Source organism: Bubalus bubalis, chromosome 12, assembly GCF_019923935.1.
Source record: "Bubalus bubalis isolate 160015118507 breed Murrah chromosome 12, NDDB_SH_1, whole genome shotgun sequence".
Taxonomy (NCBI): Eukaryota; Metazoa; Chordata; class Mammalia; order Artiodactyla; family Bovidae; genus Bubalus; species Bubalus bubalis.
In genome coordinates this window covers 56,501,579-56,526,646 of record NC_059168.1, presented here as the reverse complement: position 1 = coordinate 56,526,646, position 25,068 = coordinate 56,501,579, and the positions used below count along the sequence as shown (strand labels likewise).

Below are 25,068 nucleotides of genomic sequence, written 5' to 3'. Positions count from 1 at the left end.
TATTTATATAGACAAAGGATACTGTATGAAATCTATTTGCCAGAACTTAAATGGTCCATTAGGCCATTAAAATGTCCAGTAAATGTAGTAACAGACTTCCTTGGTTTATATGTTTAACAAGTGGGACAAGTAAGGTAGGCACTTTTTGCAACCTTGTTAACATTTTCCCACCAATATTGACTCATGAATGCCTTCATTTTGTCAATAGACAAATAGTTCAATGCACGTACAGTGGGGAAGAGTGGGACTTTTTTTTTTTAGGTTTTCACTATTTATTTATAACAAATATTCCATGTCCGGGATCCTCTTGTCAGAAGTTCTTTGAAATGATGCCGTCGGCCTTGGCCAGCCGGAAAATGGAGTCATCTGACCCGCCCATCCTGCGAACGGCCCTGCAGATAGCATAGGTTTTAAACTGGCCGTTGAACCTGCCTGTCACCTTGTCAACCTCGGCCACGTTCATCTGGATGGACGCGTGGTCCTTGGCGCCGATGATGCGGTTGTGGCGGAGCATTTCCGCGGCACATACAGGCCCACGAGCTCACCGGCGTCATTCTGTATGTTGAGCGAGTGTCTCAGGCCCCGCATCATCCCTTTTGCCAGGACGCTGGCCGCACAGCCCACCTGATGGTACAACGATGAGCGCAAGCACAGGAGGAGTGGGAATTTTTAAAGTCTGTAGCAGGCCTGAGCTGTTATTTGGTCCAAATTTGGTAAATGGGAATCCCACAATCATTTGCTCAATAGCTTTAAACAAAAAGGCAGTGGCAGTAATGGTTCTAACAAGGCAGGTATCGCCATGCCACAGAGTCCAGTTGCTATAGTACCTTTTTGGCTATAACACCCTATATAGGTAATTGGTGACCTCTGTTTTCTTTGAGTGAATATCCTAAGGACAAACACTTTTTATATACAGAAAGGCAAAAGGAAATCTGATAATTTGGATACTCAAGGGCAGGTGGGTTCATTAAATTCTCCTTTAAGTTGTTATAGGCTGTGTCATCCAGTTCTCCTCATAAACATTGGGTTGGTATTGTTATTATTCAGTTAAAAATGTAGAAATTTAGCTACAAGAGAAATTTAAAATCTGTTTTTTGCAATAACCAACTCGCCTGAGAAAAACTAAGAGTTGGTGTTTAGTTTGGGGTTTGGAGAAACTTAGGACACCATGAAGTATATCTGAACCTAGGTGAAGCCCTTGTTTTGATATCAGATTCCCTAAACATTGAACTTGGGGTTGGGAAAACAGCAGTTTGGGGGACGATCTTTCCCCTGAAGACCAAAAGCTTTAGCCAGTGGATGCTGTCTTCAGGTTAGGAAAGTTGAGATGAGCAAAGAAGCAAATCATCCGCATATTGCAACACAGTAGAACTTATAGGGCACTTTTTAATACCAAGCTCAGCCTTCAAGATTTGTAAGAAATAAGAACTCCAAGTAAAATCTTGAGTCATTATTGTCCCAGTGAATTATTTTTCTTCCCAAGTGAAAGCAAAAAAAGCATTGGCTAGCTAGCTTCATCAACTGGAATACTGAAGAATGCACTGTATAAATCTACTGCAGTAAAGAATTTGCTTCCGATAGAAGTGGACACTAGTAATGCATTGAGAGATAACAGTGTTGTTTATTGTTGTTATTACAATGTTGTTTATTACTCAGAGTTGCTGAACAAACTCTACCTTCAGTCCTTAGGTTTTCTCACTAGTATAATAGGAGTATTTTACCAGGCGTTGTTAAAATAAAAATATTGCAGATATTAAGCCTTGAGCCTTATAATCTATTACAGGTTTTAAATCTTGAAGTTCTTCCTCACTTATGGGTTAGCGATTAGCTCTGGGAAGAGATTCTGAGAGATCTATTTGAACACTGATGAGAAGTACACTGTGAATTTTGTCAATATCATTTGGAGATTTTGCCCATAAGAAGGATGGTGGCTGAATCAATACAGCCAAATAATCAGTGTTTCCAGAATCAGCTCTACTATACTCAGGGACAGAGCAAATAAAAGACATTGAAAGGTCATTTGATTTACCTGGTTGGTTGCTTTGATTGCTACAGTTGACCCTCGAACAACATAGTGGCTAGGAGCTATGAATTTCTGAACTGCTAAAAATTTGAGAAAAACTTTACAGTCAGAGTCAACCAACTGCAGAAGTACCACTATAGTACTTATTTAGGAAAATTTCAGCATATAAGTGAACTCAGGCAGTACAGACCAGTGTTGTTCAAGGGTCAACTGCATTACAAAATTTTAGAATTATATCCCACTTTCAAGAGTAAGAAATTCCAGTATGATGCTTTCCTAAGAAGTCTTTGCCTAATAAATGGACAGTTGCTGAGGAGCAAAAGACAAAAGGATTCACATGTCTCAAAGGGTTTAATAAAAGGAACTAAGTTCAGAGATGGAAACCTTTTGAGGTTCATTAAAAATCCCGGTATTTGAACTTGCAGTACTCTGAGGCAAGGGCTGCTTTATGTTAGTTGGGTTGAGCTCTTAGAGTGGCTCCAGTGTCAATTAGGACAGCACAGCTATAATGGAACAGTCCAATTCCCAGGGAGTCAGGCCAAAGGCTTAACAGTGCAGTTCCAATAGAACAGCCCCTATTCTGAAAGGTACCAAGCTAAAGTCTGCACTGGCACCATTTCAGTGAAACAGTCTCTGTTCCAAAAGAAACTGGCCCAAAAGCTAGCAAAGTTCCAATTGAAACAGCCTGATTTCAAAATACTATCAGGCTGAAGTGCCAAGCAACTACTTACAGACAGAATAAAGCTTAAACAAAAAACATGGAGCCTTAAAATGTGTCCCAAACAAAACCTGGGAGAACTTCAAAACATAAAGAAGGCAGAAGCTCAGATCCAAAAGAAAGACTTATCTTCAAACCCCAGGGTTGATGGAAAAGCAATGTTCAATAATGGACTAAATGTTGACCTCTGTACTCATCAGCCTCAGAGTCACTGAATGTCTTCTCTGGACCCCAATGCATACCACAAAAATTACTTAAAATAAATATATTTCCAGTTATTTCTCCAGTAAAAATGGGCTTTTCAGTATCAGCAAATAATTGCAATTCAGGGTCTGCAACCATGGTGAGCCATGTGTAAGTCCCAGCACATCAAGGAGAAAATAACTCTTTTAAAGAGGAGAAAAGGAAACTGGGAGGGCTGAAGTAAGCACAGCTCATTGAAGGAGTTGAGATTCAAAAAAGCATAGTGCCTTTTTAAAAATTTCAATTTAAGAAAAATTTTAACTTGGAAGACGATTGCCAGTATGTTGTGTTGGTTTCTGCCATACAGCAAAATGAATCAGCTATAAGTATACATATACCTCCTCCATCATGAGCCTCCTTCTTATCCCGCCATCCCACCCCTTTAGGTCTTCACAGAGCATGAAGCTGGACTCCCTGTGTTAAGCCACAGTTTACTTCTACTTATCTATTTTACACATGGTAGTGTATGTATATATCAATGCTAGTCTCTCAATTCATCCCACCCTCCCCTTCCCACACAGTGTCCTCAAGAACATTTTCTATGTCTGCATCCCCATTGCTGTCCTGCAAATAGTTTCATCAGTATATTTTCTCTAGATTACATATGTATGCTTTAGTATATGATATTTCTTTTTCTCTTTCTGACTTACTTCACCCTGCTCTAGGTTCATCCACCTCACTACAATGTTCACTTTTATGGCTAAGTAATATTGAATTGTGGGCTTCCCTGGTGGCTCATTGGAAAAGTATCCACCTACCATGAAGAGATGCAGGAGACACAGATTCAGTCCCTGGGGCAGAATGATCTCCTGGAGGAGAGTATGGCAACCCAATCCAGTATTCTTGCCTAGGGAAATCCATGGACTGAAAAGCCTGGAGGGCTACAGTCGATAGGGTTACAAAGAGTTAGATATGACTTAAGCATCTGAGCAGGCAGACATGTAATGTTCCATTCCATTCTGTTGTATATATGTACCACAACTTCTATTGTAAATAGTGCTGCAGTGAACATAGGGGTACATGTGTCTTTTTGAATCATATTTTTTTTTCAAGGTATATGCCCAGTGGTGAGATTGCTGAGGTTATGGCAGTTTTATTCCAAGTTTTTAAGGAATCTTCATATCGTTCTCCATAGTGGCTGTATCAATTTACATTACCACGGATAGTGCAAGAGGATTTTCTTTTGTCCAAGTTCTCTCCACCCTTTATTGTTTGTAGGTTTTTTGATGATGGCCATACTGATTGGAACCAGTCTGTTGTTCCATGGCCATTTCTAAATGTTGCTTCCTGACCTGCAAACATGTTTCTCAAGAGGCAAGACAGGTGGTCTGGTATTCCCATCTCCTTCAGAATTTTCCACAGTTTATTGTGATCCACACTGTCAAGGCTTTGGTAGAGTCAATAAAGCAGAAATAGAAGTTTTTCTGGGAGTCTCTTTCTTTTTCAGTGATCCAGTGGATGTTGGCAATTTGATCTCTGGTTCCTCTGCCTTTTCTAAAACCAGCTTGAACATCTGGAAGTCCACGGTTCACATATTGCTGAAGCCTGTCTTGGAGAATTTTGAGCATTACTTAATAACATGTGAGATGAGTGCAGTTTTGTGGTAGTTTGAGCATTCTTTGGAATTGCCTTTCTTTGGGATTGGAATGAAAACTGACCTTTTCAAGTCCTGTGGCCACTGCTGAGTTTTCCAAATTTGTTGACATATTGAGTGCAGCACTTCACAGCACCATCTTTTCCGATTTGAAATAGCTCAACTGGAATTCCATCACCTCCACTACCTTTGATCGCAGTGATGCTTCTTAAGGCCCACTTGACTGCACATTCCAGGGTATCTGGCTCTAGGTGAGTGTGAGTGATCACACCGTTGTGATTATCTTGATTCCTGAAGATCTTTTTTGTACAGTTCTGTGCATTCTTGCCACCTCTTCTTAATATCTTCTGTTTCTGTTAGGTCCATACCCTTTCTGTGCTTTATTGAGCCCATCTTTGCATGAAATGTTCCCTTGGTGTCTCTGATTTTCTTGAAGAGATCTCTAGTCTTTCCCATTCTATTGTTTTCCTCTATTTCTTTGCATGGACTGCTGAAGGCTTTCTTATCTCTTCTTGCTATTCTTTGGAACTCTGCATTCAAATGGGTATATCTTTCCTTTTCTCCTTTGCTTTTTGCTTCTCTTCTTTTCACAGCTATTGGTAAGGCCTTCTCAAAGAGCCATTTTGCTTTTTTGCATTTCTTTTTCTTGGGGGTGGTCTTGATTCCTGTCTCTTGTACAATGTCACGAACTTCCATCCATAGTTCATCAGGCACTCTGTCTATCAGATCTAGTCACTTAAATATATTTCTCACTTAAACTATATAGTCATAAGAAGTACATCAAGGCTGTATATTGTCACCCTGCTTATTTAACTTATATGCAGAGTACATAATGAGAAACACTGTGCTGTAGGAAGCACAAGCTGGAATCAAGATTACCAGGAAAAATATCAATAACCTCAGATATGCAGATGACTCCACCCTTAAGGCAGAAAGTGAAGAGGAACTAAAAAGCCTCTTGATGAAAGTGAAAGTGGAGAGTGAAAAAGTTGGCTTAAAGTCCAACATTCAGAAAACTAAGATCATGGCATCTGGTCCCATCACTTCATGGCAAATAGATGGGGAAACAGTGGAAATATTGGCTGACTTTTTGGTCGGGGGGCTCCAAAATCACTGCAGATGGTGATTGCAGCCATGAAATTAAAAGACGCTTACTCCTTGGAAGGAGAGTTCTGACCAACCTAGACAGCATAGTAAAAAGTAGAGACATTACTTTGTCAACAAAGATCCATCTAGTCAAGGCTATGGTTTTTCCAGTAGTCATGTATGGATGTGAGAGTTGGACTATAAAGAAAGCTGAGCACAGAAGAATTGATGCTTTTGAACTGTGGTGTTGGAAAAGACTCTTGAGAGTTCCTTGGACTGCAAGGAGATCCAACCAGTCCATACTAAAGGAGTTCAGTCCTGGGTGTTCATTGGAAGTACTGATGTTGAAGCTGAAACTCCAATACTTTGGCCACTTGATGCAAAAAGCTGACCTATTTCAAAAGACCCTGATGCTGGGAAAGATTGAGGGCAGGAGGAGAAGGGGATGACAGAGGATGAGATGGTTGGATGGCATCACCAACTCAATGGACATGGGTTTGGGTAGACTCCAGGAGTTGGTGATGCACAGGGAAGCCTGGCGTGCTGCATTCATAGGGTCACAAAAAGTCGGACACGACTGAACGACTGAACTGACTGAACTGAATTCTGATTCATATAAGATGATGCCTCATTGTAGTTTTGATTTATTGACTGAGCTGTTGTCAGGCAAGAAGAAAATTTTCTTTTCTTTTGGGTTCTGCCATTGTATAGGTCATGAGAGCATCCCCTTCTGACTTCCTCACTCTATTTTAATTGAGTTTCTCTTTATCAATATTTACAATCAATATGGCTGATTTAGGGTAAATCTGAAAAAGTAAGATAAGCATCTATCAGCAGTGAAATATTTTATTTCTTTATAAATTGGGAATATTAGCCAGAATTACCACCCACATGGGGAGCTACTCTAGTGCTGCATTGAGGCTGATAAAAGTTTCTTTGTGCCTTTTGCTCATGTTATTATACTATCCACTCAGCTCCTATCTTTCATCTCTTCCTTTCAACTTAATGGCTAAGTTTATTTCCCAGTGATTTTTTATATCTGACTTTTCCCCTCAGTTTTATTAAGGTATACAAATAAAATTTTATATAAATTTAAGGTATAAAGAATGATGATTAAGAATTGATTATCACAATAAAGTCAGTTAACACATCAATCATACAAAGCTCTATATTATGTTGAGGGGGGGAACATTCAAAATCTACTCTTTTACTAAACTCAAGTATACAATAAAGACTATAAGACATTGATGAAACAAACTGAAGACATAAAAATAAAAGATATCTCATGTTCATGTTTTGAAAGAATTAATAATTCTTTGTTATTGTTAAAATGTCTATACTACTCAAAGCAATTTATAGACTATATGCAATTTCTATAAAATTTCAATGACATTTTACAGAAATAAAACAATAAACAATGTTAAAATTCATATGACATCAGAAAAGACCTTAATAGCCCAAGCAATCTTGAAAAGAAAGAGCAAAGCTGGAGGCAATTATGCTCCATGCTTTCAGGATCTATTACAAAGCTTTAGTAATCAAAGCAGTATGCCCTGACATAGAAATAGACACATAGACTGATTGAATAGAATAGGAAGTCTAGATATAAACCCATGCATATATGATCAACTAATATTGACAAGTCATCAAATGGACTAAGTTGCTCAACATCAGTAATTATCAGGGAAATGTAAATCAAAACCATAATGAGATATTACCTCATACCTTTTAGTGTCTATTACCAAAAAAGACAAGAGATAATAAGTATTAATGAGGATGTGGAGAAAATAAAACAGTTGTGCATTGTTGGTTTGAATGTAAATTGGTATAGCCACAATACAAAAGAGTAGGGAGAATCCATGAAAAAAAAATTTTTTTTTTAATCTACCATATGTTGCTTATGGGCTTCCCTGGTGGCTCAGCATAAAGAATCCACCTGCAATGCAGGAGCTGCAGGAGACAAAAGTTCAAACACTTGGTTGGGAAGATGGAGGAGAGCATGGCAACCCACTCCAGTATTCTTGCCTGGAGAATACCATGGACCCAGCAGTGTGGCAGGCTACAGTCTGTAGGATCACAAAGAATCAGACATGACTGAAGCAACTTAGCATGCATGGACACATGCTGTTTATAGCTTGCTGTGCAAAAGCTTTTAAGTCTCATTTGTTTATTTTTACTTCTATTTCATTATTCTAGGAGTGGGTCAAAGGGAATCTTACTGCAGTTTATGTCAAAGAGTGTTCTGTCTATGCCTTCCTCTGAGAGTTTTATAGTTTCTGGCCTTACATTTAGGTCTTTAATCCACTGTGAGTTTGTGTATGGTGTTAGGAAGTGTTCTAATTTAATTCTTTTACATGTAGCTGTCCAATTTTCCCAGCACCACTTATTGAAGAGGCTGTTTTTTTTCCCCCATTGTGTATTCTTGCTTTCTTTGTCAAAAATAAGGTATCCATATATGTGTAAGCTTATCTCTGGGCTTTCTAGCTTGTTCCATTGATCTATATTTCTGTTTTTGTGCCAGTATCCTACTGTCTTGATGACTGTAGCTTTATGGTATAGTCTGAGTCAGAAAGATTGATTCCTCCAGCTTTATTTTTCTTTCTCAACATTGCTTTGGATACTCAATTTTTATGTTTCATTCAAATAGTGAAAAAAAATTGTTCTAGAGAAAATAGTTGCAAATGAAGCAGATGACAAAGGATTAAAATTTAATTTCCAAAATATATAAGCAGCTCATGAATTCAAAGTCAGAAAAACAAACAAACCAATCAAAAAATGAGAAGACCTAAACAGACATTTCTCCAAAGAAGACATGCAGATGGCCAAAAAACACATAAAAAGGTGCTAAACATTGCTCTTTATTATAAAAAAAAATAAAAATTATGATGAGGTATAACTTTACACAAAATCAGAGGGGTCATCATCAAAAAATGTACAAACAATAAATGCTGGAGAGGATGTGGAGAAAGGGAATGCTCTTGAACTGTTGGTGGGAATGTAAATTGAGATAGTCAACTATGGAGAACATTTTGGGGATTCCTTAAAAAACTACCATATGACCCAGCAGTCCCACTATTGGGCATATAGCCTGAGAAAACCATAATTCAAAAAGACACATGTACCTCAATGTAAATTGCAGCACTATTTATGCTACCCAGGACATGAAAGCAACCTAGATGTCCATCAACATGAATGGGTAAATAATTTACAGTGATATATATATAAAATGGAATTTTACTCAGCCATAAAAATGAATGAGTTTGAGTCAGCTGTAGTGACATGGATGAAGTTAGAGCCTGTTATATAAAGTAAGTCAGACAGAGAAAAAGAAATATCATAGAAAAACGATACTGATGAACCTATTAGTAGGGCAGAAATAGAAACACAGATTTAGAGAACAGACTTTTGGACACAGCAGGGAGAGGGGAGAGTGGGAAAAATTAAGAAAGTAACATTGAAATATATATACTGCTGCTAAGTCGCCTCAGTTGTGTCCGACTCTGTGTGACCCCAGAGACGGCAGCCCACCAGGCTCCCCTGTCCCTGGGATTCTCCAGGCAAGAACACTGGAGTGGGTAATATATATACTACCATATGTAAAATAGATAACTAGTATATAGTTGCTGTATAACACAGGGAGTTCAGCCTGGTTCTCTATATTGACTTAAAGAAGTGAAATGGGAGGATGAGTGGGAGAGAGGGTCAAGAGGGAGGAGATATGTATATATAAATATATATATACATATATAGTATATATACACTTATAGCTGATTCATATTGTTATACAGAAGAAACTAACATATTATTTTAAAGTAACTATTCTCCAATTAAAAACAAAAATTAAAAATAACTGCTATATGACCTAGCAATATTGCTTCTTAGTATTGATATGTATAGTAAGTAAATGAAATGACTATCTGAAAGCAATATCTATACTATGATGTTTATTTCACCATCATTCACAATAGCCAAGACATGGAAACAACCTAAGTTTCTGTCAACAGATAAATGGATATAGAATGTGGTCTGTAGATGTAGATATATAGATATGCAGATACATAGAATTATATACCTAGATAATACAGATATAAATATAGATGATATAGATATATATATAGATATATGTAATGGAATATTATTCAGCCACAATAAAGAATGACATTCGTCCATTTGAGACAGTATGAAGGAATCTTATGGGTATTATGCCAAATGAGATCAGACAGAGAAAGACAAATACTGTAAGGTATCAAATATATATGGGATCTAACAACAACAGCCAAAGTGGTTATTGTGTAGAACTGTGGTTCCCAGGATCTCAAGGTTGGGGGAAATGAAGAAATATTGGTCAAAGAATACAAACTTTCAGTTTTAAAATGAATGAGTTCTGGGGTCTAATGTATAACATCTTTACTACAGTTAATGATGCTATATAGTATTCATTTGACTATAATAGTCTTCCAAGGGGCTTAGCCCCTCTGACTTCATCATCAGGATGCCTTCGATGGTTGATTTAACAGCATTAAAGGTGTTAAAAATTCATTTCCTTGTGCTAACCAATATATCTACAACCCACTTAGTTCACCATGGCAATCATGGGTTCCAATCAAATTAAGGATATTAACTTAGTTAGAATATATCAAAATGAACCCAAATTATGCATGTGGCATCCAGGAATTATGGGGAAAGAAAGATTATGAAAGATAAGGGTTGAGAGGACTTACTTCAGCATATAGTGGATTCTCAAAAAAGATAAATTCAGGTGGTTATCAGGTGGTTATTTAGCTGGTTATCTTTAATTCTCTTTAATATTTAGAATTTTAGAAGAAAAATATTTGTTCATATCTTATGAAAACAATCTCTTAGCTATATTTTAGATGAGGAAATGGAATTTCAGAAAGACATTTAGAAATCAGGCTCTTTGACTCTTGAACACATAGCTTGTTTTTCTTCAATATATAATATAGAAGATGCCTTCTGGCTTTAATGGTCTGTGTTAGCTGGTAAAGAAAAATTATAATAAAGGGGAGGAAATCAATGTTCCCCTTTACTTTTGGCATACTGATTATTGCATTGGGAGGAACTGTGAGAACTATATGTTTTCAATTGTTTAATTTTCCATTTTGGCTCATTTCTTTACTTTTTCCTGGGCTCAGTGCAAATACTATTCCATCTGAAAGCCCTTTCTTGACCAACTTATCAGAAGGGCCCTTCTTAACCACCATAATGGATTGAATGTTATCTGTCTCCCCAAAAAAGACAGGTCAGTGGTCTAATCATCAGAAACTATAAATGTGAACTTATTTGGAAAATTTTCTTTGCAAATGTAATTCAGTTAAGAATATTGAGATGGCATCATTCTGAATGAGCCAGTTGAGCCCAATGACAATGTACTTATAAGAAACAGAAGGAGAAGAAAATAGAGACTGCGGTTGTACAATGACAAGCCTTGGATATATGGAACCATCAGATACCAAAATAAACAAGGAAAGATCCTCCTATAGAGTCTTTTTTAAAGATTTGTTCTTCTTTTTGGATGTGGACCACTTTTAAAGTCTTCGATGAATTTGTAACAATATTGCTTCTGTTTTATATTTTGGGTTTTTGGCTGTGACGTGTGTGAGATCTTAGCTACCTAACCAGGTATTGAATATGTACCCTTTGCATTGGAAGGTGAAGTCTTAAACTCTGGATAGCCAGGGAAGCACCCTAGAGCCTTTTGAGAGAGCACAACCTTACCCACACTCTGATTTAGGATTTCTAGCTTTTGAACTGCTATAGCATAAATTTATGTTGTTGTAAGCCACCAAGATTTTGGTAATTTGTTACAGCAGTCTTAAGAAACCATTACAACCACGCTATTTAAAATAATACTTTCTATTTCCTCATATCCTTTATTTTGTGCCTAGTACATATATTATATTATCTACATATAATATATATATATATTACACATATATTATATGTGCCTAGTGCATATATTATAATATATTTTATACCTTGTTTTGGAGCAGGCAATGGCACCCCACTCCAGTACTCTTGCCTGGAAAATCCCAAGGATGGAGGAGCCTGGTAGGCTGCAGTCCATGGGGTCGCGAAGAGTCGGACACGACTGAGTGACTTCACTTTCACTTTTCACTTTCATGCACTGGAGAAGGAAATGGCAACCCACTCCAGTGTTCTTGCCTGGAGAATCCCAGGGACGGGGAAGCCAGTTGGGCTGCCGTCTATGGGGTCGCACAGAGTCAGACATGACTGAAGTGATTTAGCAGCAGCAGCATACCTTGTTTATGTTATGTGCTTTATTGCCTCTCACTAGCTTCAGACTGTCAGGGAGTTTGCTTATTTAATTATTCACTACTCTATCCCTGATGCTTCAACATTATCTAATTCATGGGAGTGATTAATAATTTGAATGTATAAAGAATAAAGAAAGGAAGAAAAGTAAAGAAAAAGAGAAGAAAGAAAGGTGGGGGGAAGAAAGCAAGAAGGTAATGAGAGAAAGGAAGAAAGGAGGAAGAAATGAGGAATTCATATGATTAAAAGCTTCTTGCACAATCTTGACAAGTCTACATTTGGAGTTCTATAAGAAACAGGAAACAAAACTCCAGGTGGCTCCCCACTGAACCCATTAAAGCAGAACTGACTGGGAAGTGAGCTGCTTGGATTTGTTCTATCACAATTATTACAGCAATGAGAGAATCAGTCAATGATTCTTAGGCACAGTCAACAAGACTGACTCCAAATGTTCAGTGGACACTGCTATTCAGCTGTTTTCCTCCCTGCTTCCAAGTCACGCAGCAAGGATAGGGCAACAATATCTGCTTTCTCAGTGTCTCTCTATTCTGCTTGTCATTCATACAGCCATGATGACAGTTACTTCTCAGGAGCAGGTCTCAGGGCTCCTGTTTAATAGGGCTGCCAAAAAAATCTATACCAGTTTTCAATTCTACTCCTCTACCCTGAAGCATGAGGTGGGAAAAGGAGTGTGGAAGTCCTCATGGTACCCTGGGAGTGGCCATATTTAGCAAAATTCTCAAACTCAACCTTCCTGACTCCAAATACTGATTCTAGACTATGTCATAGCTCAGCTACAGACTTTAGTCTTTTAATTGACTTAAGAAGTTAGAGGAATATTTTTCCATTCTGAATCTAAGAGGTATATCTGAAATTGAAGGCACAGTGGTTGAAAAGTTGGTAATTATCTAAAGCCTAGGATGAATCTTTGGTATCCTGGTGACTTCTTTCAGTTGCTGAGCTCTAAAATTTAATCACTACCTGTTACCAGCTGTTATAGTCACCATACACTATGTAAGTTTGGCAAATTTCTTTTTATTGGCTTATCATTTTTTTATTCATTCTCTTTTATTAGCACTCATTTAAAAATACTTTAAAACATGTATTATAACTGATTAAGAAAATTCATTTTCTTTTTTAAGGCTGAAAAATATTACTCTGTATATATTCACCATTTGCAACAACATAGATGAAAATGAAAGACAATATGATAAATAAAATAAGCCAGATTTTAAAAAAAAGTGCATGATATCATGTGTATAATCTTAAAAAAATTGAATACATAGAGGCAGAGAGCAGAATGGTGGCTACCAGGGTGGAGAGGTGGAGGAAATGGGGAACTGTTGGTAATAGGACAGAAAGTTGCAGTACTATGATATGAATAGGTCTATAGTAAAGTACAACATACTCTTGAGAGTCCCTTGGACTGCAAGGAGATACAACCATTGCATCCTAAAGAAATCAATCCTTATTATTCATTGAAAGGGCTGATGTTGAAGCTGAAACTCCAATACTTTGGCCACCTGATATGGAGAGGTGACTCATTTGAAAAGACCCTGATGCTGGGAAAGATTGAAGGTGGGAGAAGGGGATGACAGAGGATGAGATGGTTGATGGTATCACCAACTTCAGTGGACATGAGTTTGAGGAGTTGGTGATGGACATGGAGGCCTGGTGTACTGCAGTCCATGGGGTCACAAAGAGTCGGACACGACAGAGCAACTGAACTAATTAAATAACTTAGGTGCAACATGACAACTATAATTAATGATACTGTGTGGGATGTTGAAATTTTCTAAGAGAGTAGATTCCAGGAGAGCTTATCAAAAAATCGGTACCTACCTGATAAGACTGATAAATTAGCTTGACAGTAGGAGTCATTTCACTATGTGCATATGTATCATGTTATACAACTTAAAAACATACAACTTAAAACATACATTTTAATTTTTATTAAAGTATATTTATATAGGTCTAGTGGTTAAGGTTTCCTCTATAATCCATTTTACTTTGGTCCAAGGTCAGGGGCGGCAACGAGAGGAGTTGTGCCACGCCCCAAGCCCGAGGCCAGGGGCAGTGGGTGGGAGGAACTACCCCACACCCCTATGCCCGAGGCCGGGGCGGCGGCCAGGAGGACCAACCCCACATCCAAGGAGCTGTGGCTGCACCGCCACAGGAGGGCCTAGAGGAGCTATCCCACGTTGAACGTCAGGAAGGGTGGCGGTGAGGAGATACCTCTCCTCCAAGGCAAGGAGCAATGGCTGCACTTTGCTGGAGCAGCCGTGAAGAGATACCCCACGTCCAAGGTAAGAGAAACCCAAGTAAGATGGTAGGTGTAACAAGAGGGCATCAGAGGGCAAACACACTGAAACCATACTCACAGAAAACTAGTCAAACTAATCACACTAGGACCACAGCCTTGTCTAACTCAATGAAACTAAGCCATGCCTGTGCGGCAACCCATGACAGGCAGGTCATGGTGGAGAGATCTGACAGAATGTGGTTCACTGGAGAAGGGAATGGCAAACCACTTCAGTATTCTTGCCTTGAGAACTCCATGAACAGTATGAAAAGGCAAAATGATAGGATACTGAAAGAGAAACTCCCCAGGTCAGTAGGTGCCCAATATGTTACTGGAGATCAGTGGAGAAATAACTCCAGAAAGAATGAAGGGATGGAGCCAAAGCAAAAATAATACCCAGCTGTGGATGTGATAGAAGCAAGGTCCGATGCTGTAAAGAGCAATATTGCATAGGAACCTGGAATGTCAGGTCCATGAATCAAGGCAAATTGGAAGTGGTCAAACAGGAGATGGCAAGAGTGAATGTCGAACTTCTAGGAATCAGCGAACTGAAATGGACTGGAATGGGTGAATTTAACTCAGATGACCATTATTTCTACTCCTGCGGGCAGGAATCCCTCAGAAGAAATGGAGTGGCCACCATGGTCAACAAAAGAGTCCAAAATGCAGTACTTGGATGCAATCTCAAAAATGACAGAATGATCTCTGTTCATTTCCAAGGCAAACCATTCGATATCACAGTAATCCAAGTCTATGCCCCAACCAGTAACACTGAAGAAGCTGAAGTTGAACGGTTCTATGAAGACCTACAAGACCTTTTAGAACTAACACCCAAAAAAGATGTACTTTTCATTATAGGGGACTGGAATGCAAAAGTAAGAAGTCAAGAAACACCTGTAGTAACAGGCAAATTTGGCCTTGGAATATGGAATGAAGCAGGGCAAAGACTGATAGAGTTTTGCCAATAAAATTCACTGGTCATAACAAACACCCTCTTCCAACAACACAAGAGAAGACTCTATGCATGGACATCACCAGAAGGTCAACGCCGAAATCAGATTGATTATATTCCTTGCAGCCAAATATGGAGAAGCTCTATACAGTCAGCAAAAGACCAGGAGCTGACTGTGGCTCAGATCATGAACTCCTTATTGCCAAATTCAGACTTAAATTGAAGAAAGTAGGGAAAACCACTAGACCATTCAGGTATGACCTAAATCAAATCCCTTATGATTATACAGTGGAAGTGAGAAATAGATTTAAGGGCCTAGATTTGATAGAGTGCCTGATGAACTATGAAATGAAGTTCGTGACATTGTACAGGAGACAGGGATCAAGACCATTCCCATAGAAAAGACATGTAAAAAAGCAAAAAGGCTGTCTGGGGAGGCCTTACAAATAGCTGTGAAAGGAAGAGAAGTGAAAAGCAAAGAAGAAAAGGAAAGATATAAACATCTGAATGCAGAGTTCCAAAGAATAGCAAGAAGAGATAAGAAAGCCTTCTTCAGCAATCAATGCAAAGAAATAGAGGAAAACAACAGAATGGGAAAGACTAGGGATCTCTTCAAGAAAATCAGCGATACCAAAGGAACATTTCATGCAAAGATGAACTCGATAAAGGAGAGAAATGGTATGGACCTAACAGAAGTAGAAGATATTAAGAAGAGATGGCAAGAATACACAGAAGAACTGTACAAAAAAGATGTTCACAACCCAGAATATCACGATGGTGTGATCACTGACCTAGAGCCAGACATCCTGGAATGTGAAGTCAAGTGAGCCTTAGGAAGCATCACTACGAACAAAGCTAGTGGCGGTGATGGAATTCCAATTGAGCTCTTTCAAATCCTGAAAGATGATGCCGTGAAAGTGCTGCACTCAATATGCCAGCACATTTGGAAAACTCAGCAGTGGCCATAGGACTGGAAAAGGTCAGTTTTCATTCCAATTCCAAAGAAAGGCAATGCCAAAGATTGCTCAAAGTACGGCACAATTGCACTCATCTCACACACTAGTAAAGTAATGCTCAAAATTCTCCAAGCCAGGCTTCATCAATATGTGAACCGTGAAATTCCTGATGTTCAAGCTGGTTTTAGAAAAGGCAGAGGAACCAGAGATCAAATTGCCAACATCTGCTGGATCATGGAAAAGGCAAGAGAGTTCCAGAAAAACATCTATTTCTGCTTTCTTGACTATGCCAAAGCCTTTGACTGTGTGAATCACAGTAAACTGTGGAAACTTCTGAAAGAGATGGGAATACCAGACCACCTGATCTGCCTCTTGAGAAATTTGTATGCAGGTCAGGAAGCAACAGTTAGAACTGGACACGGAACAACAAACTGGTTCCAAATAGGAGTACATCATGAGAAACGCTGGACTGGAAGAAACACAAGCTGGAATCAAGATTGCCGGGAGAAATATCAATAACATCAGATATGCAGATGACACCACCCTTATGGCAGAAACTGAAGAGTAACTCAAAAGCCTCTTGATGAAAGTGAAAGTGGAGATTGAAAAAGTTGGCTTAAAGCTAAACATTCAGAAAACGAAGATCATGGTATCTGATCCCACCACTTCATGGGAAATAGATGGGGGAACAGTGGAAACAGTGTCAGACTTTATTTTTCTGGGCTCCAAAATCACTACAGATGACTGCAGCCATGAAATTAAAAGACACCTACTCCTTGGAAGAAAAGTTATGACCAACCTAGATAGCATATTCAAAAGCAGAGACATTACTTTGCCAACAAAGGTTCGTCTAGTCAAGGCTATGGTTTTTCCTGTGGTCATGTATGGATGTGAGAGTTGGACTGTGAAGAAGGCTGAGGGCCGAAGAATTGATGCTTTTGAACTGTGGTGTTGGAGAAGACTCTTGAGAGTCCCTTGGACTGCAAGGAGATCCAACCAGTCCATTCTGAAGGAGATCAGCCCTGGGATGTCTTTGGAAGGAATGATACTGAAGCTGAAACTCCAGTACTTTGGCCACCTCATGCAAAGTGTTGATTCATTGGAAAAGACTCTGATGCTGGGAGGGATTGGGGGTAGGAGGAGAAGGGGATGACAGAGGATGAGATGGCTGGATGGCATCACTGACTCGATGGACGTGAGTCTGAGTGAACTCTGGGAGTTGGTGATGGACAGGGAAGCCTGGCGTGCTGCAATTCATGGGGTCGCAAAGAGTCGGACACGACTGAGCGACTGATCTGATCTGATCTGAGTGGTTAAGGTTTTCTCTATAATACATTTTACTTTGATCTGAGAATTATGCTAGAAAATTACTCTTTATCTCATATAAGCTAATGCAAAACATGTCTCAGTTCAGTTCAGCCCCTCAGTCGTGTCCAACTCTTTGCTACCACATGAACCACAGCACACCAGGCCTCCCTGTTCATCACTAACTCCTGGAGTCAAACCAAACTCATGTTCATTGAGTGTGATGCCATCCAAACATGTTATGCTCTGTCATCCCCTTCTCCTCCTGCCCTCAATCTTTCCCAGCATCAGGGTCTTTTCAAATGAGTCAGCTCTTTGCATCAGGTGGCCAAAGTATTGGAGTTTCAGCTTCAACATCAGTGCGTCTAATGAACACCCAGAACTGAGCTCCATTAGGATGGACTGGTTGGATCTCTGTGCAGTCCAAGAGACTCTCAAGAGTCTTATCCAACACCATAGTTCAAAAGCATCAATTCTTTTGCACTCAGCTTTCTTTATAGTCCAACTCTCATATCCATACATGACTACTGGAAAAACCATAGCCTTGACTAGACAGACCTTTGTTCACAACGTAATGTCTTCTCTGCTTTTTAATGTGCTGTCTAGGTTGGTCATAACTTTCCTTCCAAGGAGTAAGCATCTTTTAATTTCATGGCTGCAGTCAGCATATGCAGTGATTTTGGAGCCCAAAAATAAAGTCAGCCACTGTTTCCACTGTTTCCACTGTTTCCCCATCTATTTGCCATGAAGTGATGGGACCAGATGCCATGATCTTAATTTTCTGAATGTGGAGGTTTAAGCCAACTTTTTCACTCTCCTCTTTCACCTTCATCAAAAGGCTCTTTAGTTCTTCTTCACTTTCTGCCATAAGTGTGATGTTATCTGCATATCTGACGTTATTGATATTTCTCCCAGCAATCTTGATTCCAGCTTGTGCTTCTTCCAGCTAGCGTTTCTCAGGATGTATTCTTCATAGAAGTTAAATAAGCAGGGTGACAATATACAGCCTTGATGTACTCCTTTTCCTATTTGGAACCAGTCTGTTGTTCCATGTCTAGTTCTAACTGTTGCTTCCTGACCTGCATATAGGTTTCTCAAGAGGCAGGTCAGGTGGTCTGGTGTTCCCATCTCTTTCAGAATTTTCCACATTTTCTTGTGATCCACACAGTCAAAGGCTTTGGCATAGTCACTAAAGCAGAAATAGATGTTTTTCTGGAACTCTTGCTTTTTCTATGATCCAGCGGATTTTGGCAATTTGATCTCTGGTTCCTCTGCCTTTTCTAAAACCAGTTTGAACATCTGGAAGTTCACAGTTCACATAATGCTGAAGCCTGGCTTAGAGAATTTTGAGCATTAGTTTACTAGCGTGTGAGATGAGTACAATTGTGCAGTAGTTTGTGCATTCTTTGGCATTGCCTTTCTTTGGAATTAGAATGAAAACTGACCTTTCCCAGTCCTGTGACCACTGCTGGGTTCTCCAATTTTGCTGACATATTAAGTGCAGCACTTTCACAGCTTCATCTTTTAGGATTTGGAATAGCTCAACTGGAATCTCATCACCTCCATTAGCTTTGTTTGTAGTGATGCTCTCTAAGGCCCACTTGACTTCACATTCCAGGATGTCTGGTTCTAGGTGAGTGTGAGTGATCACACCTTTATCTCTGGGTTGTGAAGATCTTTTTGTACAGTTCTTCTGTGTATTCTTGCCACCTCTTTTTAACGTCTTCTGCTTCTGTTAGGTCCATACCATTTTTGTCCTTTATTGAGCCCATCTTTGCATGAAATGTTCCCTTGGTATCTCTAATTTTCTTGAAGAGATCTCCAGTTCTGTATACCAAGTGTTTACTGGATGACTGATATCTTAGTTATAAAAAATATCTTTTTTTTGCTTCTTGTATTTAAAAAAGGATAAGATCTACAGAAATTCTTCAAAATTTTTCAATTTGAAATACATGCCTATGTTTTATAGGTAAAATTGATGTTGAAGTGAAAGTCACTCAGTCATTTATGACTCTTTGTGACCCAATCAAGGCCAGAATACTGGAGTGAGTAGCCATTCCATTCTCCAGCTGATCTTCCCAACCCAGGAATCAAAACAGAGTCTCCTGAATTGCAGGCAGATTCTTTACCAACTGAGCTGTCAGGGAAGCCAAAATTGATGCTCATGGACCATATATTGCTATATATAATCTGTGTATGACTAAGTATACACCTAGAGCCAGACACCCTGGAGTGTGAAGTCAAGTGAGCCTTAGGAAGCATCACTACAAACAAAGCTAGTGGAGGTGATGGAATACCAGCTGAGCTATTTCAAATCCTAAAAGATGTTGCTGTTATAGTGATGCACTCAATATGCCAGCAAATTTGGAAAACTCAGCAGTGGCCACAGAACTGGAAAAGGTCAGTTTTCTTTCCAATCCCAAAGAAAAGCAGTGCCAATGAATATTCAAACTACCGCACAATTGCATTCATTTCACACGCTAGAAAAATAATCTCAAAAGCTAGACGTCAAAAGTACTTGAACAGAGAACTTCCAGATGTTCAAACTGATTTTAGAAAAGGCAGAAGAACCAGAGATCAAATTGCCAACATCTGTTGCATCGTAGTAAAAGCAAGAGAATTCCCCAAAACATCAACTTCTGCTTCATTGACTATGCTAAAGCCTTTGACTGTGGAGCACAACAAACTGGAAAATTCTTCAAAAGATTGGAATACCAGGCCACTTTACCTGCCTCCTGAAAAATCTGTATGCAGGTTAAGAAGCAGCAGTTAGAACCAGACATGGAAAAACATACTTGTTCCAAATCAGGAAAGGAGTACATAAAGACTGTATATTGTCACCCTGTTTATTTGACTTATATGCAGAGTACATCATGCAAAATTCTGGACTGGATGAAGCACAAGCTGGAATCAAGATTGCTGGGAGAAATATCAATAACCTCAGATATGCAAAGAACACCACCTTTATGGTAGAAAGCAAAGAAGAATGAAGAGCCTCTTAATTAAAGTGAAAGAGTAGAGTGAAAATACTGGCTTAAAACTCAATATTCAAAAAACAAAGATCATGGCATCCAGTCCCATCACTTCATGGCAAATGGATGGGGCAACAATGGAAACAGTGACCAACTTTCTTTTCTTGGGTTTCAAAATAACTTCAGATTGTGACTCCAGCCATGAAATTAAAAGATGCTTGCTCCTTGGAAGAAAAGCTATGACCAACCTAGACAGAATATAAAATGCTGAGAAATTACTTTTCTGACAAAGGTCCGACTACTCAAAGCTATGGTTTTTCCAGTAGTCGTGTATGGATGTGAGAATTGAACCATAAAGAAATGTGAGTGCTGAAGAATTGATGCTTCTGAACTGAATTATACTGCAGTCATAATTCTGTACAAATATGTACCCACAAAATACAACTGTGTTATGTTAGCTTAAAAATGTTCAAGGTTGGTTGTTTTCCTTAAAGACTTTATTGATTAAAATACAGTTTCATTTTTCCCATCTTCATAATAAGTGCAACTGAAGCATGGAAAGATGACACCTGGAGCTTTATTGATTGTTTATGTTCACGATTGGCTCAATAAAGGGAATGTTGAGAGTGAAAAATGACAAAAAGAGTGATAAACAATCACACTGACAGAAACCATCATTAGTCCAATCTTTTTCTGTTGACTAAAGATCTTAAATTAACGAGGATATACAGATTAATGAAACACAAACAGCTCATCCTCTGTCATTTTTCCAACTAAACTTTGAGGGAAAAGCCACCCTAACTATAAAAACTGATGGAAATACATAAGTACTTGGCCAATTAGTCTAAGCATCTTTTAAAAAAACCTCAGTTATCTGGAGCCTAGATGAAATGAGTGGGAACAAAATAGCGTATCTCAAAGCACTGTAAAGCACCTCTATTTTAATGATGACTTGAAAAGTCTGGGCATCTCTGATCAACCTGACATGTGATGTTAGGAACTAAAAACTAAAATCTGCATTGACATGAGGCTTACAAATCTCCTCTGAGTTCTCTAGGTACCTCAAGATCAACAGACCTGCAATACTTTGCATTTTTGTATGACTATGAATTTGTTTATCCTGGTTAACTACATTTTTTCCTATTAAAAATATTTTCTTGTTAGTTATAATGGTTGCTTCTAATAAAGAATATTAAAAGTTCCCTTTAAAAATACTTTCTAAGATCAGCTTAACTTTTGAAAAATCTTGCTGTATGCAAATGAGAAAGCAAAATGCACAACCACACTCCCATACAGATGCACACACACACACACATATACAGAGTCTTTCACGGAAATTCCTTATATAATGGGAAACATTAAAGGAAGAAACTCAATTGTCTTCACCTTGCTAGTGTCTTCTCATCTCTACTAAATGAAGGGAGATGAAAGCCCAAAGCCCTTCTCAGAATGCTTTCAGCTGCCTGTGTCTAACCAGCAGCAGCCTTGCCATGCATCTCACCCTGCTGGTGGATAATGAATGTACCATTCTTTCCCTTTATTTCCTTCCCTGTTTACCAAGAACCTGATTTCTATAGAACACATCACCATACCTTGTTTTAAAGTTAGAAAACAATCAAAGAGAAGTAGCAACACGAAACCAAATGTAGCAAGTGGGGAAGGTCAGGTTACTTATTCTGCAGACCGCTTGCTGCCCCTCCAGGACCATAGTTTGGACAGAGTTGCCTTTCTTTTGTTCTTCTACCCAAGACCTCAGATGCGGTGGGAAGTCTCTTTCCTATGTCAGCAATGTCTGCGAGTTCTATTAACATTCTCCTCCTGCATCCTCAAGCCCCATGGCTTCCACTGTTGCTATCCCTGGATGCATCATTCTATTCTGCTTCTCCAAATGCAGCCCACATCTCTGTAAAAGAGTCACTTCACTAAACTCTTTTCAGTTAATTCTTTGAATGTATCCTGTTTCCTGATGTGAATTTGACTGCTAGATCAAATTTAGAAGTTACTGCATCTGTCCAGCATCTTGTTCATTCTTTTAATGATACTTTTTAGAACCTCCTTTAATCATCTGTTTACATATTTTTCTCTTCCATTAGATCCTGAGTTCCTTGAAGGCGGAGATCAAGGAACTTTAATTATCAATATGCCTTTAGGAATTTACACAATACCTACTAAACAAATGTGTGGTAGGTGAATGAATGGATGCACACGTTTCTAATTCCATTCCACAGCGGCACATTTCAGTAAAAAATTTAAGCCATGCCAAAAGCCACTTTTGCTTGGTTTGAAATACAGGATTAGTCAGACAAGAGACAAAAAGTCCAGAGGAAAACAGTTTTAAACCTGCATCTGTTAACATTAAAACAGAAATCTGTACCCCAGGCATTCAGATCAGTAACTGGGAAAGGCTTACAAAAGAAAGAGATTAATGCCAGCATGTAATAGTACTTCACAAGCTGCATGTAGGGTTATACTAAGCCAGTAAACAAATAATTAACTTGTATCTTCTACTTGTCATCTTCATGGTAAAACAATTTAGAAGACTTCTTCTGTATTATTCATGGGCTCCTTAGGAGGGGGCACCTCCTCACACCTAAATGAGGGGAATAGCAAAAGATTGGCAATGGCTGTAAGATAGATCCTTCTCTTAGATATTACATCATAGATGCACAAAAGCACTGATTAGTTCAAGGGCCACCAAATAATGCAATTTTTTCAAAAGGTACAATGACAATCTCAATTGTCCACAACTAACTCCCAAATTTTCTTAAAATCCTATAACTGCTAACAAATCTCAGATGCTAACAGTGGCATGTTAATGTAAATAACTGGGAATAGATTAATTTGCTCAGTTAGTAGGAATCGTAGGCTGTAGTCCCACTGAGCAATCATGGCCAATGTCAGAAATGGTATCTTTCATAAGAAGAAAAGTTTACTCCATATCAAAGCTTCTTTCTTCCTATCCAGATCTTGTTCATTATACACATAGCCTGTCAACAGTCAGTAAAACAAAGGATAGCAACTTGACTGGGCAATCAGTCAAGCTGATAATCCAGAATTGATTATCAGCAATATTACTTGACTTAAATGTGAAGTTTTCACTGTGGATTACCCACATGTCACCACTGTATTCTAGTTCATTCTTTAAAGAATATTGCTTTAAATAAAGTAGCTAACTCTCTCTCATGTAGCTCAGTGATACAATGGAAGTTCAGCTCACCTTTAGGTCCAGGATTGGATTCTTTTAGTCTAAAATTGTAGTTCTCAACATGGGACAATTTTGCCTTCAGGGATAATTTGCAATGTGTAGAACATTTTGGGGCTTCCCAGGTGGCTTCGTAGTAAAAGAATCTTCCTGTCAATGCAGGAGGCATAGAAGACACTGGTTCAGTCCCTGGGTTGGGAACATCTCCTGGAGGAAGAAATGGCAACCCACTCCAATATTCTTGCCTGCAGAATCCCATGGACAGAGGAGTCTGGCAGTCTCCAGTCTATAGAGTCGAAAAGGGTTGGACACAGCTGAGCAAGCATGTAGAGACATTGGGAAGGGGACATAAAATTTACTGGGTAGCATCCAGGCATACTTCTAAACCTCCTACCATGTATATGGGAAATGTTTTATAAAAAATCATTATTTGGCCCCAAATGTTAATAGTGTCAAGGTTGAGAAACCTTGGTTTAAAGATAGTCCCATCATTTTTTGCAGGTATTGGTTTAAGAATAAACATAAGACCAAAGTCTGCCCAAGAATCTAAGAAAAGCTGAGGGTAATCTTCAGGGAAAGTTCTTCCTCACTCAGAAGCAAGAATCACGAGAAGAGAAGAGCAGAGTGGAGAGGGACACCAAAGACCTGAATGCTTATAGATGTAGTTTAGTTGGTGAAAGTACAGATTTCACCCAGTTCTAAAGTCTACCTCATGTCTCATCACATGTTTATGTGAGCTTAGGACACTGTTTTGTGTTTAGATTTCTTTTACATGCATCCACAGATATTCTCTCTGGAGCACATCTGCTCTGTGTGATGATTCATTGAGGTTTATGTTGGCTCTTGGGAATCTGAGTGTTAATGCTGAGAAGACAAGAGATGGGCATTAGTCCAGAAGCAATAAAGATATGAAGTTCAAATATTCCTTGGAATAAAAGTAGGTGGTAAGATATGTGAGGAGACAGAGAAGAGAAATGAATAAGTATGGGCATCGGTTAGTCATTCTGTCATTGAAGCTTTTTAGACAAACTCCATTTTATTGGAGGTAAAGTAGACAGAAAAAAAGGCAAGAACTGGCACCAACACAGGCTCAGGATGGAGTATAGTTAATGATTCCTTTAAGAGAGGGACTACCTATTTCTAGGTTTTCACTTTAATTATATTTCTATTGTAAATTCCCAAAGAATCTTAGGAACTAGCAGCGTGAACATTCTAGCAGCCCTGAAATATGGCCAGCCTCAGATTTCTTATCATGAGATCCTGTCTTATTTCTGTCTTTGGAAGCTAGAACTTGCCTTCTACTGGCCTGTTCTCTCCCAGCTTATTTAAAAAACATAGTATTATTTCTGGCTGCATCAGTGATTTCTAAGATTGCTGTATTGGAATTGTAGGTTTATATATCATTCTCCAAACCACTTTAG

At 38.8% G+C, this 25,068-nt stretch overlaps 1 pseudogene; it reads right to left on the bottom strand.

Annotated features, from left to right (window-relative positions):
• Nucleotides 1–310: 310 nt before the first annotated feature.
• LOC102393921 lies at nt 311–588 on the bottom strand (annotated as a pseudogene).
• Nucleotides 589–25,068: the final 24,480 nt, after the last annotated feature.